We start from the raw sequence: 10,111 nt of genomic DNA on the forward strand, positions 1-10,111 counted from the left end.
AATATGAGTAGCTGAGTTCAAATCTCTCACATACCTATATAAACAAGAGTCAGTCAGTAATACGAGTAACTGATTTCAAGTCTCTCACATACCTATATAAACAAGAGTCAGTCAGTAATACGAGTAACTGATTTCAAATCTCTCACATACCTATATAAACAAGAGTCAGTCAGTAATACGAGTAACTGAGTTCAAATCTCTCACATACCTATATAAACTAGAGAAGTCAGTAATATGAGTAACTGATTTCAAATCTCTCACATACCTATATAAACAAGAGTCAGTCAGTAATACGAGTAACTGATTTCAAATCTCTCACATACCTATATAAACAAGAGTCAGTCAGTAATACGAGTAACTGAGTTCAAATCTCTCACATACCTATATAAACTAGAGACAGTCAGTAATACGAGTCACTGATTTCAAATCTCTCACATACCTATATAAACAAGAGTCAGTCAGTAATACGAGTAACTGAGATCAAATCTCTCACATACCTATATAAACAAGAATTAGTCAGTTATACGTGTAACTGAGTTCAAATCTCTCACATACCTATATAAACAAGAGTCAGTCAGTAATACCAGTAATTGAGTTCAAATCTCTCACATACCTATATAAACAAGAATTAGTCAGTTATACGTGTAACTGAGTTCAAATCTCTCACAAACCAATATAAACAAGAGTCAGTCAGTAATACGAGTAACTGAGTTCAAATCTCTCACATGCCTATATAAACAAGAGGTCACGTCCAGAACGTTGTTTGAAGGAATGTCTTAACGATTTTAAAACCAAAACAATTTTTTTCCTGTTTTGTATATATCTGTATCCTTAGTCTTAAGTAACATACTACTTCCCTTGTTCGATGTTAACATAATGTCAATTAGAAACTGATAAAAATAGTGGTTTTTTTTTTTTTTTTTTTTTAAAGGATAAAATGAGGAGAATGACTGTAATTCGAAAGGATGGATCTGAATGATCATGAAGTCAAAAGCACTTTAGCGCAGTGTTTCAGAAACTTTGTACCACAGAACTCTAGTGTCCCGCGAGGCCTGAATAGGTGTTCCGCGAAATACTGGAATAATTAACTAATAGGCTACCACGTTAATTCACCTCTCTAACAAAATAAGCAACGTGATACGCTAAATGCTCCGAATGTTCGAAGAGTTCCGCTAAGGAATACATTTGGGAAACACACTGCTTTAGCATCATCATGGTAACCGATTAATTCTGTTACAGTGGACGGTATCTTTTATGGCATTAAAGCTAAGTACAATCATGTGTTGATTTAAAAGTCTAATAGTTCAAGAATCCATTTACTTGTCGTGCTGTAGAGCCAGAAGCAAAGTCACAAGTGAATGACTACCTCTGAAGATTGCACATCTTTCATTAGTTTGTTACACCCGCGACTCAAGTTTCAGGATTCACATGAGACACTGAAACTTGAAACTGGTCGAGCACAAGATGTTTGGCTGAATTACATGGAAATGTCGTCATTCTTTGGATGTGTGTATGTGTGTTAGATGTGAGTGTGTTAGATGTTTGTGTGTTAGATTTGTGTGTGTCAAGATGTGTTTGTGTTGGATGTATGCGTGTTAGATGCGTGTGTGTTAGATGTTTGTGTGTGTGTCAATATGGGTTTGTATAAGGTTTGTTAGTGTTAAATGTGTAGAGGCATATAGATAACATTCTGATTATTGTATATAAATATGTACTTATATTTTTCTTTCTAATGAAAAGCAAGATGTCGACAGCAGAAAATGAATAACTTGAAAGCCTTAGTGCACTTACATACATGCATACAAACACGAGCAAACACACACACACACACACAAACACGACAGCTTTAATTTAAAACTAACTTGCTCCTAACAGACCTAATTATCTAATTAATTTTTTTTTTAATTCTCTAAGTCTATGTTTGAAAATGATTATGTATGCAAATCAAGCATCAGAGTGTAGTCAATTATGATAACATCCAACGACATTGAAAAACAAAGATACAGAAAAAAAAGGCAAAGAAACTTAATAGACTTTTAATTCTAAATAATGTAAAACTTCAAAACATATTTCTCTTGGTGAAATGTTTGATCTAGTTCAGATGTACTGACCTCAGTTGGCTACTTTATGACTTTTTTTTTCTTTTTTTATTTTGCTTAAGCGCAGGTCGGTCTTTACTAAGGGATCCCTGGGCTCCATGGAATTATCTCTTCAGGTATCCTTTTCAAAACAACTGGTTGAAGATTTGAGACTCGCTCTACATTGATCTCAGGCACTTGAATGCATTTTCAAAATTTCTATTTCGCTTGCATATTTAGATGTTTTGTTTTAAGTCGGCCTTTTGTGTGCTTTCCAAGTACTTAGAGCCATCGTTATGGCGCTACATCAAATACATTTTGTGTGCTTTTCAAGTACTTAGAGCCATCGTTATGGCGCTACATCAAATACATTTTGAATAAGAATAGTGGTACACCTTCAACGTTAGACACACGCATGAGGTGGGGGGCTGATTCTAAGCTCAACTGAATTACAAAAATGTCAAAAGTTGACTTGATTGGAAATGATCTTGAATGAAGATCGAATAATAATAATCTGCATGGGTTTCGATATTATTTCTATGTGAAGGTCAAGGTTATAATCACACAACCTGGCCGTGTGGTAGCGCTTTGACTTTTGCCACGATTAATTGTCCCCACCGTCATCACCTGACGTTTAACAGAAAGTTTTTGGGATCTGATTCTCTTCTGTTTTAATAGAATGTTCTGCTAATTGAGACCATTACATCACGGGGCAAATATCTTGTTCATTGGTTAATGGAATAGTTTGAACAAAAAAAAAAAAATACATTAGCTATGTGTTGAACGACAATGGTTTGAGATACAATGGTGGGGGTGGTGGGAGTGAGACAATAGGAAAATTGTTGTGGAAAATTTTATTCCAATAGTGCGTAGAGTTTTTAAATGGGAGGGGAAGGAGGTAGAGGGCGGGGGGTGGGGACGATATCACACACCAAAAGTGAATCAGTTTGAGTTGATAATACCCCTCGACATGTTTTAATTGCGTTGTTTTTTTCCCTATTGCGTATGTAGGTCATTGTGCTAGCGACACTATCAGCTCGTGTTTCCACTGTGGAATTATTTATCTATGTGACGTGGCAGTCACGTGTGCTACACTCGCAACTGAGGGGTGGACAAAAAAAATGGGATGGGGTGGGGGGGAGAGGGAGTAGACGAAAGCATCAATTTACACCTGACCAGTTTGGGGGGGGGGGGGAGAGACTGGGGAGGCATATAGCCCTTGTCATAATGAGTGTGCAAGAAGTGCGAATAGATCATGGACTTTTACTTTAAGGGTTCTCAAATAAGTTGCTCAATCAGCCAAGAGACATAAATCTACTTTTTTTTGTTTTCCCAATACAAAGTAATACAGACAGCCAATAGTGGCCAGTTGGCTCAATCAGCCAAGAGACATAGATCTACTTTTTTGTTTTCCCAATACAAAGTAATACAGACAGCCAATAGTGGCCAGTTGGCTCAATCAGCCAAGAGACATAGATCTACTTTTTTGTTTTCCCAATACAAAGTAATACAGACAGCCAATAGTGGCCAGTTGGCTCAATCAGCCAAGAGACATAAATCTACTTTTTTTTGTTTTCCCAATACAAAGTAATACAGACAGCCAATAGTGGCCAGTTGGCTCAATCAGCCAAGAGACATAGATCTACTTTTTTTTGTTTTCCCAATACAAAGTAATACAGACAGCCAATAGTGGCCAGTTGGCTCAATCAGCCAAGAGACATAGATCTACTTTTTTTTGTTTTCCCAATACAAAGTAATACAGACAGCCAATAGTGGCCAGTTAGAGTATTTCACCGATGAACCCAGTAATAAATAAATAAAGTTCCACTTTCGGACCTTCTGGTCTGTAGGGCAGATGATGTAAATGTCATAATAAATACAAGACATTAAATGTCACCTGGTTTCAAATAATTTGTTTATTTTAAAAGTGACAAAAATTTGATGATTTTTTTAAGCATCAAAAAAAAAAAAAAAAAAAGTACGTTTAGCACAGTAAATGTTGTTTTTTTTCAATTCCTTCTAACAACAACACTTTCGTCCCAATAATAATATTATAAAAAGTGAATACTATTAGGGCAGTATTTCATTATCCCATGGAACTGAAATGGCGCACATAAACATAAACTCAAGCTGAGCACTAGACATTTTATTAAAATTTCAGAAAGATCACTTCATTAATTGTTAAATATTTTTTTTAATTTAACTTTGAACACTTTTGGATTTTAAGGAAACTAACAATTATATTCTATTTTTATTATTATTGAGTATCATTTTTCACAGGTCCGCAAAGGCAAGACAAATCATGAACAATAAAATATGAACATTTATTTCACAATGTTATCTGAACATAAAGAGGAATTGATATTACAAAAAAATAATATTTATTCCATGCACACTAATGTAAACGAAGAAGTCCTCGGGATGCGTTTTGTTTCCCAAGAACTGACACCACACAAAGACATCTTTAGCACAAGTGTTGCCCTTCGTACTTGTTTTTACTGGACGGTGTGAGTTCTTGTCTAGCCTTTGACTGATAGTCTACAGTTGTTTGTGCTTTGTTTAACCAGTTAAGAGTAAGTCTAGGGACAATATATTTCATCCACTCTTTCCTCATCGTAACATAATTTCTTTAGGCTGATAGTCATTGTCTATTTTTGCTGAGGGCCATGTTGAGGACCTTACAATTTAGTTGGTTACTATTAATCCAGTATCTAAATCTGGGTTAGTGCTGAGCTAGCCTGGAGTTTAACGACCACCTTGCAGCGCAGTGGGGGCCTAGTGATGGCCATGACAGTCTGGACCCCCCAGTGATGTTGCACTGTGCTGGATTAACACTGTGATCATTGTTTTAATTATATTTCATAATTTATGCAATCACGCAGGGCCGGATTGACCTATAGGCAACATAAGCTTAACCCCCCCTCCCCAAGAACTATTTAGCATTGACAAATAATATTTTGATTTAAAAAAGACTCTCTAAGGGCTCCCATAACTCTAATAGCTTAGGGCCTTATCTATTCTAAATACAGCACTGCTTGCAAGTAGAGCTGATGGATTGGCTGATGTGCATAACACTTTTGTATTTGTTTAACCGCCATCTTTATTTGCATGCCTATAAAGCTTTCTTCTGTTAAATAACTATTTACAATCTCATCTGCTTGTTACTTACTGATCACTAATGACTGAACGTCTGAGTGACATTAGTCGGGTCTCTGGAGACAATCCTATGAACATAAACCATGACACCTCTCTTTACTCCCGCAGACACTGTAGTACTGTTTCCCGAAAATTGTACACCATCCGACATGAAAAGTATAAGACTGTAAGAGTGCACACTGCGAAGTGTTGCTACTTCCAAGACAATTAAACAAACAACAAGTACTTGAGTCAGACTTAGAGGTTTAGAGTCAAGGGAAAACGAAAGAAAGAAATATGCTGCCAACTTAAAATTTTCATTTTCCATCTATAGGTTTTTGACATTGACCTCATGCCACTTTTGTGTGACTCAGTCGTAACGCAAGTGAAATACAATGCTGCCATTTGTGTAATGAAAGTTGTAGTGTGTGTGTATTAGGAGGGGGGGGGAGGGTGGTTAGACATTATGTGATCTCAAGTATTCTTAGTCATATATACTTATTCTATATACTGACTCGCTCACAATGCTAAAATCTACATCACACACACGTGACTCAGTGTGCCATGTGACTCAATGAGTAGCAGAAAAACCGGAAGCTTGTTTTATTTTATCAAAAACTCTTATATTCACAGTCGCGATCCGTCTGCTTCGGTGATTTGGCGTCTGCTTCGGTGATTTGGGAAGGGGGGGGGAGGGAGGATTTTTTTCTGGCTCTATAGATCACATCTCCATATTGTGTGTCCATAGCTCATTAAAATCAAATGAATGGCTGCGTGTGGTATGCGCGCTGGACTGTCTTTCTGTCCTCTCGATGGTCCCGGGTTCATACTTTGCCTGCCTGCCCTGTCGTCATAATGGAGGCTTGAACTAGGAAGTAGATTCTCTTCAACTCTGAAGGAACATTCGAAACATTTTTGTTTTTGCCTACGCTTAAATATTATTTTTTAAAAGGGGAAGGGGGGACGGGGTAGAAAACTTTCCATTTTTAAAACTCTATCATTCATTATTTATTAAGAATCAAATGTTCGCTCTTACGAAACAGTCCTCAGCTTGATTACTTTTCTTTTTTTTTTTTTTACAATACCTCAATTCAGCTCGTATCTTGGTGGAACCTAAAACCTTCTGGGTGGTAAAGACTGGATGAAACCTGGGCACGTATCTCTCATTTAGTTTGGTTCATATCTTTTCATTGCTTTTTGTGTTGTCAGGTAAAAGAAGTAATTGTACACATTTTCAACTTGATCCGAGATACGGTGTGGGAGAAATAACGTGTACACATTTTTCACCGGACAGACAGACAGAGTTGATAAAAGTTTTGTAAAAAAAAAAATAATTTTAACAATGCCTTCCTCCTTCCACTCCCCCGACCTTACATCATTGTAGGGACAGATAACTCTAACACGTTCGAGAACAATGAATAACCTTGACCTTTCAAAAAGAAAACAAAAACGCTGACAATTTTTCATCGATGCACAGCGCACTATGTTCGTTAGCAGCACTATTTGAGTAGAGGTGATGTGGGATATTAAGCAAGCATCATTAACAACGTTAGCTATTATAATAGCTAATGATCTGTTGCTGTGGATAGATGCAAAGAGTAGACATTGGTGGTTGGGGGGGGGGGAGGGAGGCTCGGAAGACGGACACTAAAAGGCCTCCACCCAGTTGTTCATAAGTTATCGTCTGCTGCAAGCCACGTGGGACATCGTCTGCTTTTATTCAGGAGACCCAAAGTAACAACTTATCTTCAAGGTGACCCCAACTTGGGCCAGAATACATTGACTCGTCAAACAGTTCTTATTTTTTAAACAATAACAACAAAAAAAAGGATACGTTCTGGAGTTTTCTAGGTATTTCTTTTGTAGTTAATTAATTAGAACAGCCTTCACCTAACGTACACAATATAAAACTTCATAGATAACAACGCACTGTTAGCTGCAGAAGTTTGGAAAGGAGAAAAGATTTATAGAAAAATATAGACCAAAGATTTCATCCATTTTTTTGTACAAAGCGTATATTAACAACATCCAAGAATGGACAGGCCTGTCATGGAATAAACTTCTATCCAAGGCTAAGGACAGAGAGGAATGGAGAAAGACGGTAGACAGATCTTGTGTGGTGCCCTAACTGGTCAACAGAGTAAGTGACAGGTTGAGGCGGTGAAAGTGAAGATGGATATTACCTCACTCCATCTGCTTGTCTGTCTGTCTGTCTGGGTTCTTTTACACGTTTTCAGCCCACTTTCTGCTCTTGGATCAAGTTGAAACTTAAACAATATTTCATTATTTGACTTTAGACTATTGGAAGTGTTATACAAGGCTGATGAACAGGGCCGGATTCAGATTCGATAAGACCCTAAGCTATTTGAGATATGGGGAAATTTGTAATCAACATAAAGGAATTTTTTCCTTTTCTTTTCTCTTCAAAATGATTAAAAATATCAAAGGTACCATCTTTGGTAGTCCCCCAAGCAAGTGGTGTCGCTAAATTACATCTTGTGTTGTCTGTTGGTAAATCCAGCAGTAATGTTGTCGCGAAACTACATCTTGTGTTGTCTGTTGGTAAATCCAGCAGTAATGTTGTCGCGAAACTACATCTTGTGTTGTCTGTTGGTAAATCCAGCAGTAATGGTGTCGCGAAACTACATCTTGTGTTGTCTGTTGGTAAATCCAGCAGTGATGGTGTCGCGAAACTACATCTTGTGTTGTCTGTTGGTAAATCCAGCAGTGATGGTGTCGCGAAACTACATCTTGTGTTGTCTGTTGGTAAATCCAGCAGTGATGGTGTCGCGAAACTACATCTTGTAATGTCTGTTGGTAAATCCAGCAGTGATGGTGTCGCGAAACTACATCTTGTGTTGTCTGTTGGTAAATCCAGCAGTGATGGTGTCGCGAAACTATATCTTGTGTTGTCTGTTGATAAATCCAGCAGTGATGGTGTCGCGAAACTACATCTTGTAATGTCTGTTGGTAAATCCAGCAGTGATGGTGTCGCGAAACTACATCTTGTAATGTCTGTTGGTAAATCCAGCAGTGATGGTGTCGCGAAACTACATCTTGTGTTGTCTGTTGGTAAATCCAGCAGTGATGGTGTCGCGAAACTACATCTTGTGTTGTCTGTTGGTAAATCCAGCAGTGATGGTGTCGCGAAACTACATCTTGTGTTGTCTGTTGGTAAATCCAGCAGTGATGGTGTCGCGAAACTACATCTTGTAATGTCTGTTGGTAAATCCAGAAGTGATGGTGTCGCGAAACTACATCTTGTAATGTCTGTTGGTAAATCCAGCAGTGATGGTGTCGCGAAACTACATCTCGTAATGCCTGTCGTTAAATCCAGCAGTGATGGTGTCGCGAAACTACATCTTGTAATGTCTGTTGGTAAATCCAGCAGTGATGGTGTCGCGAAACTACATCTTGTAATGTCTGTCGTTAAATCCAGCAGTGATAGTGAGATACATATAATGGTAACTTATACACTAAACTGTCAAAGAAAAACTTGAGAACTATTGTCTAAGATGTCTCCATCTTTCATGACCTCTGTGTAATCCATCTCATTTCATTGGCTGCTAAAAATAAAATATTACATAGTTTTTACTTTTATCAGCTTTTTTTGGTATGATAGTTTTTTTTTTATCAACTTTAATACAGACATTGGTAGATATAGTTGACACGGAATCATTGAGATAAGTCTAAATTTATTTATCTATTCTCCTTGACATTATAACTTTTTATAATCATTGTTATTTTCAAAGGTTCGCGCCCGCCCCCGCCCCCCCCCCCTCTCACTCTCTCTCTCTCTTTTTTAAACGTTAGTTTCTGACGTAGACATTAGACAAGTCACGTGATAGCCAAAAATAAAAACTAGATCTAAGTGTCAGATCAAAGATTCGATTATTTGATACATGACGTCACCTCTCACTTCATACGTTTCACATTCAACTCCGTGGCAACGCCCTTGAAAAGGGCGGGGAGAGAAAAAAAAAGTGTATGGGGGGGGCACTTTTGTAACCACTTACATGTACGCCTAAGGAACGATTGCTTTTAAAGTCAGCGCCCCTCCCAGATAGTATGGAACTACTTAACATTGTTGTGTAGTGCTGGGCATGAAGGCATTGACCAAAGAACCAGGATAAATATTTGTATTTTTATTTCTAGATCAGTTTATTAAACAAAAATAGAGAACATACTGGCTGAGTGATAAAGCAAACCGATAAGTGTCAAGTTCGAATCCCATTGAAGTCAGAGATATTTTAGGACTCTCGTGAGTCCATCCAACTCTAATGGGTACCAGACATACGTTGGCAAAGTAATGGCGGCTGGTCGTTGTGCTGGCCACATGACACCCGCGTTAGCCATCTCCCACGGAAAAAAGGTGAGCTTTACATCATCTGCCCATAGGTCTGATACTTTTGTCAAAGGAAGTAATGATTCACTTTCTTGTCTTCCCTTTGAGCTTCTGTTAATTGTTTCTTAGAAGTGAAGCAGTACAGAGTCACATTGACATTTCATAATGGACTTAGAGCCTACTATAAAGGTAACAACATTGGAAATTTTAACTAAACGTGATCAACCCATTTTGGTATTTATGGGCTCGTAATTTTGAGACGAGCTTGTGTAAAAAAAAAAAGTAGAAGATAATTTTGAAAAATTATATAATTATTTAAGTGTTATTTTATCAATTAGTTTGGATCAGTCATCTTATTAAATTTGTAATAGATCTAGAGTCTAGACTAACAACAATAAATCTAAGCGATTAGAAACATGTGTGCCAATTGTTGTTGTTTAGCTCAATTTCCTATTTTAGTTTTCTCAATGCACTATGTTCCTATGACTTGCCTGGACCAGTTGGGAAAGGAAGGAGGGTATGCGTGTGAATGTTACAGTCATCGCTTTAAAAA

Source organism: Biomphalaria glabrata, chromosome 4 (assembly GCF_947242115.1).
Source record: "Biomphalaria glabrata chromosome 4, xgBioGlab47.1, whole genome shotgun sequence".
Lineage (NCBI taxonomy): Eukaryota > Metazoa > Mollusca > Gastropoda > Planorbidae > Biomphalaria > Biomphalaria glabrata.